Genomic DNA, 5,549 nt, shown 5'->3' on the forward strand with positions numbered 1-5,549 from the left:
ACGAGCAATGACAACAAGAAGACTTGACGATTTAAGTTATTTTGGTTGATCTAGACCTGTGCTCGCATTGCCACATCTTATTGTAATTGTGAAAACCCAAAGATAGTGGAAAAAGCGCATCACACCTTGCATTGCATCCTTGCATTCAGTGAGGACTAAGTGACCTAGGAAACAAAGTCCGTGGAAGGTATCCCACTACGTTTTTTATGCATGTGTGGCTCCCCATAGGCGCACCTACTGACATGTACCAGAATCATGTTTGTTTTTAATAGGGATTTATATTTAATTAAAATTTATTTATTTTTTACTTTTTATAACAGCATATCGCTAACTATGATCACGACTCAGCCAAAATTTCCAAGTAGACTCGGCTCCACTGAGTTTTGTATGTGAGTTTGAGTCCACTCTCTTTGAAAAACTCTACTCATGCTAGTCGAGTCAACTTTTTTGAGTTTTTAAACCATGTTTCAAACTGATTTACATTGAATATTTTAGTCACTTCAATAGTGCATCCAAACAGAACCACCCACCCTAAAGGATAGGGATGAGCATCTATTTATAAGCTATGGTCGTACATCAAAAGACAACATTACATCAGTGGTCATTCATCCAAATCTTAGAAAGATAATAAACCAAAACTATTCTACACATATTCTAGAGTTTTGAAATGCTTAAGAGAGTTCTACACCCTATTACAATGGTATAACTTCATATAAATTTGACAACTCTACAAGTATAAGAATTATCTTTGTACAAGTTGGGCATCATCACCATAATTTCCTAATCAATACAAAGTGAAGCTTTTGAGAGAAGGAAAGAGAAGGAAAAAAAAAAAGGAGTATCCAAGTTGGTGGCGTACCACTCTCCTGACAGGGCGTAGTCCGAGATCCAGTTCTCCCCAATGCCCTACGAAAGAAACATAACAAAAAAAAAAAGGCTTGAACTACTGTTCAAGCGAAGTTCGTTGGGCCATTCATGCTTAAATAGTTTATTTTGCTTCACCTGGCTGGTCCACTGGGATCTGAACAATGAATTGTGGGGGTTGATCCACTTAAGTAACCCTTGAGAAAAAAAAATAAAAAATCATCAATTTGATCAAGATGAGAATGTCCAATTAAGCCGAACTCAAGGATATGGCCCATTGCTGTTGGACCCATTAGACGAGCATCCCCGATTTCAAACACATGTGATAGTAGCATCCCTGGTGAAATTACAGTCCAGCATCCAGCATGTGCATGGAAGCCTCCCAACAACCTCAAGCTTTACGAAAAAAAATCGCCTATATCTGGCATCCTCTGGAAAATGGTTCAAAACGCAATGAGGCCCACTTCAAACTGCAAAAGAGTTTGTTTTTCCTATATCATGACGAAGGTTCATTCCACATGTGGCCCCATCTACGCCCACTTTCAAAGACGATCTGATGATTTCATGGTTGCATCAGGTTGACATCTGGTATCAAACTTCCCCCACAACTTTTATCTTGAATCATGACAGCAGAACAGGATTAATGTATCCGACCTCAATTAGTTAGGATAAGGCTTTAATGATGATGATGATTGGAACTGTCCTTGTTCTGGATGCTTTGCTATATATATGCCACAGTTAAGGGTGATTCTGACCATCACAATTCGCATGTGGAAAAAACTGAATGGCGGAATTTGAAGTCCCAGTCTAAGTGGAATGGAGGAAACCTGTCAAACCAGCTTCAAGTGGCGACTGAGCTCATTTCTTCAAGTTATGGCCAGCCATCGGCCATACCACTGAATGTAGCAACCGTCCATGCGACCATTTGTGTTTTCCAAAAGCTCTCTAGTTAGATTTGTAGTGTACTTTGGTGGTCTTGCTGTTAATCTCAATCCAACTGCATCCAGGAAGCTTACTGACTCCTCTATCCTTCATCACAGCCCGCACCCTAGCAGCATCTTCCCATCGCTCTTTCAGAGCATATATACTAGAAAGAAGCATGTAATTCCCAGTGTTCTCAGGCTCAAGCATGAAGAGCTGCTCTGCAACAGCTTCCGCAATCTCAATATTACCATGCATTTTACAGGCCGCAAGCAGTGCTCCTAATGCTCCGCAGTGAGGCCCTGTCCCCATGCTCTTGACCAGCTTGTGTGCTTTTTCTAATCAGCCTGCACGTCGGAGCATATCCACCATACCAAGCGTAATGGTCAGGACCTGGTTGGATCCCATGAATCTCAACCATGCTTTTCCAGAATCTCAAACCATCGTCAACGAGCCCAGTATGACTACATGCATTCAAGACCCCGATGAATGTAACATTGTCAGGTTCAACATTTTCAGCTCGCATTCGATTGAAAATGTCAAGTGCTTTGATGCCATGCCCATGAGAAGCGAGACCCATGATAAGTGCACTGTAGGAGTAGACATCAGGCCCAGGAATCTCATCAAATGAACGGCATGCTTCTTCCATGTTTCCACACTTGGCATGCATATCAACCAGCGCCGTAAGGACCTTTGCATTCCATTCAATGCCATTTTTGTTGACATATGAACTGATAAAATTCGCCAGCTCGTGCCTCCTAACTGTGCTGATGCAGAGATCACACCAGTCATAGTGATGGCATTCGGCTTCATCCTTGCCATCTCCATCCTGTGAAAAAGTTCCAGTGCTTCAGTGGGCTGCCCGTTCTGTGCATACCCAGTAATCATTGCTGTCCAGGAAATCAAATTCCGTTCAGGCATTGCATCAAACAATAGCTTAGCCACGTCAACAGACCCACTTTTAGTATAACCTACGATCATCGTCGTCCAAGAAACAACATTCCTTTCAGGCATTTCATCAAATACGCCACGCACAGAATCCAAATCCCCACCATTAACATAACCTACTATTATCGCATTCCAAGATATCACTTTCCTGGCAGGCATCCGATTGAACAATCTCTGAGCCTCAGCCATTTCTACCCCAAGCCTTGCGTGAGCACCTAAAACAGCAGTATAAGATAAGACGTCACTCTCAGGCATTTCATCGAACACTTGACGGGACCAATCCAACCCACCGCATTTACCTTACATACCAATTAGAGCATTCGAAACCGGGATACACGACCCAAACCGAGTTTTCAGAACACGCCCATGAATCTCAACCCCGTGCGGAAGCGAAGAAAGAGAAGTGCAGGAGTTGAAGAGAAAAGGTGAGGTGAAGTTGTCGGGTTTGATTCGGTTTCGGGTCATTCGGAGGTAGATGTGGAGAGAAGATATGCATAAGGAAGGGAACTTTGAGAAGGCACGGATGGCGTGGTTGAAGAGAGAGAGATTGGGATGAGAGATGGAAGAGAAGATTAGGTGGGAGAAGATAGGTAGAGAGAGGGAAGCGTAGAGAGTGATGAGAGTGGAAGACAAGGAGATGTTTTGGTGGAGATTGGAACGGAAGATGTGGGCGTGGATTTGTTTGAGAGGGGAGAGAGACTTGCATTGTCTCAAGAGGAAGGCAGCTCCGTCTACCTTGCTGTTCTTGTGATGCTTGTTCTTGAGGTGCCTCGTTCTGGGAGTGCTGAGTGATGTTTCTTGCATTCCAACAATGATTACGGGTTTATTGGACACGGCTTGGGTACTACGCCGACCAGGACCTAGCTAGAGACGGACGGTCCTCGCAGGGGGGCGCGATTTGGCCGGTGACTCCAACACTAGCCAGCTACCGGGACGCCCCACCATGATGTATAGGTTTTATCCACGCTTTCCATTTATTTTACCCAAAGCTGATCTTTGTTTTTTCCCTTCATCTAGGTCTGTATGACCTAATCAACATATTGGATGTCACATAAACAGTACGGTGGGCCTTGGGAGGATTTTAATGGTAGATATTCAGTCACTATTGTTTTCCTGTGGTGTGGTCCAACTGAGAGTTATATACCTCTCGTTTTTGGGATGAAGCCATAAAATGATCTTTAGAAATGGATGAACGGCATGGATGAAACACATACACCATGGTAGGGCCCACAGAGCACCGACCACTGGCCACCGGGTTAGTGGCAAGGGGAGTAGCCAATCCGTTTCCCACTTATTTTAGGACTGACACAAATACAAATCTCAAGTCGATCACACCACACGAAACAGTACGGATTGAATGCTTAGAAAACTATTTTGGGGGGTCATGGAAGTTTTCGATTAAGCTGATATTACTATTTTTCCTTCATCCGGGTCTGTGATCTTATCAACAAGTTGAATGCCAAATAAACATTACAGTGGGCCCTGTGAAGTTTTCAGCGGTGGACGTTGAATCAACACTATTTTCTTGTGTTGTGGTTCATCCGATATTTGGATCTGCCTCATTTTTTGGCTCGTGCCCTATAATGAGGTGGCAAAGTAGGTGGACTGTGTGGATAGAACACAACCATCACTGTTGGGTTTACAGGGCTTCAATACCAGCTAGCTGGCTATTGTTAGGTCACTAGAAACAGCATCCCCTAGCAGAGGCTCTGTGGGGGCCGCCTTTATGTATGTGTTTTATTAACGCCATCATCCATTTTGAACGATCATTGTAGGGCAAGAATCCAAAAACGGAGACAGATCAAGGCTTAGGTGAAGCTCACGAAACGATGGGGATAGAATGCCTGCAGCTGAAAACCTCTCAGGGCTTGTTTGGCCGCTACATTAGGTGAGATTAAGGTGGATGGAATTACAAAAGCTGCAATAAATGCATGTGTAAGGTATTATCTATGGATTGAGTTTATCTATGTTTAGTAGTGCCATGTTTGGAATTGACGGTATTGAACTCAATCCATGTTTGGATTAAGACTTGGGATTGCAAAAGATACATACCATTTCGCACAATTCATGTTTGGGATGTAACATGTGGTCACCTTGAGTGTTTCTATCACCAACTAATCCACGTTTGGAGACGTCGTATTGGGTTGGGTTTGGTCCTAGATTAGTTGTGACTGCTTCCTATTGATGTACATGTCCCAAATATGTGGGCCCCACCATATCTTTTGTGTTGAATCTACATCATCGATTCAACGTAGAAATTAATTTATGTTAACACCCAAATAATGAGGCAAATCCGAAGTAAAATTGTGCCCCATCTTAGGATAAATCAAGGATTGCATGGCTACTATTATAATTTCAAGATAAGCCACGCAAGTTTTAAGAAGCTACAACTTGTGTACAAACTTTTGTCCATGTTATGGTCCTCTTATGGTCCGTTAGAGGTGTAAATCTACCACATTATGAACCTCTATACTTACTACCATTTTCTTTGCACGTGCGTGCTTCATCTCGATCGTTTATTTGATACTATGATTGGTGACAATGACCATGAACCGAGAGTCAAGTCCATATACTCATCAATGTCATCACCTGTACTTGAATACATACATGAAAAATAACACGTGATATTGTTGTCGTATTTAAAATAATCATAGATAACAACAAATATTGTTAGCATAAGTAAAGTTTCTACAGTTTGATCACAACATAGAATGCAAAAAAGAAAAAGAAAAAAAAAAAGAATCAGGATCGAAACGAAAAAAAAAAAACCAAATGTCGTCTCAAAGAGCGTATCTAAGTCATTTGTGGATGTACCC

The 5,549-nt window shown here is 42.4% G+C and overlaps 1 pseudogene; it reads right to left on the bottom strand.

Annotated features, from left to right (window-relative positions):
* Window positions 1-572: 572 nt before the first annotated feature.
* Window positions 573-3,566, bottom strand: LOC131239833 (putative pentatricopeptide repeat-containing protein At5g37570; annotated as a pseudogene).
* Window positions 3,567-5,549: the final 1,983 nt, after the last annotated feature.

The sequence above is a fragment of the Magnolia sinica genome, chromosome 3 (genome assembly GCF_029962835.1).
Source record: "Magnolia sinica isolate HGM2019 chromosome 3, MsV1, whole genome shotgun sequence".
Taxonomy (NCBI): domain Eukaryota; kingdom Viridiplantae; phylum Streptophyta; class Magnoliopsida; order Magnoliales; family Magnoliaceae; genus Magnolia; species Magnolia sinica.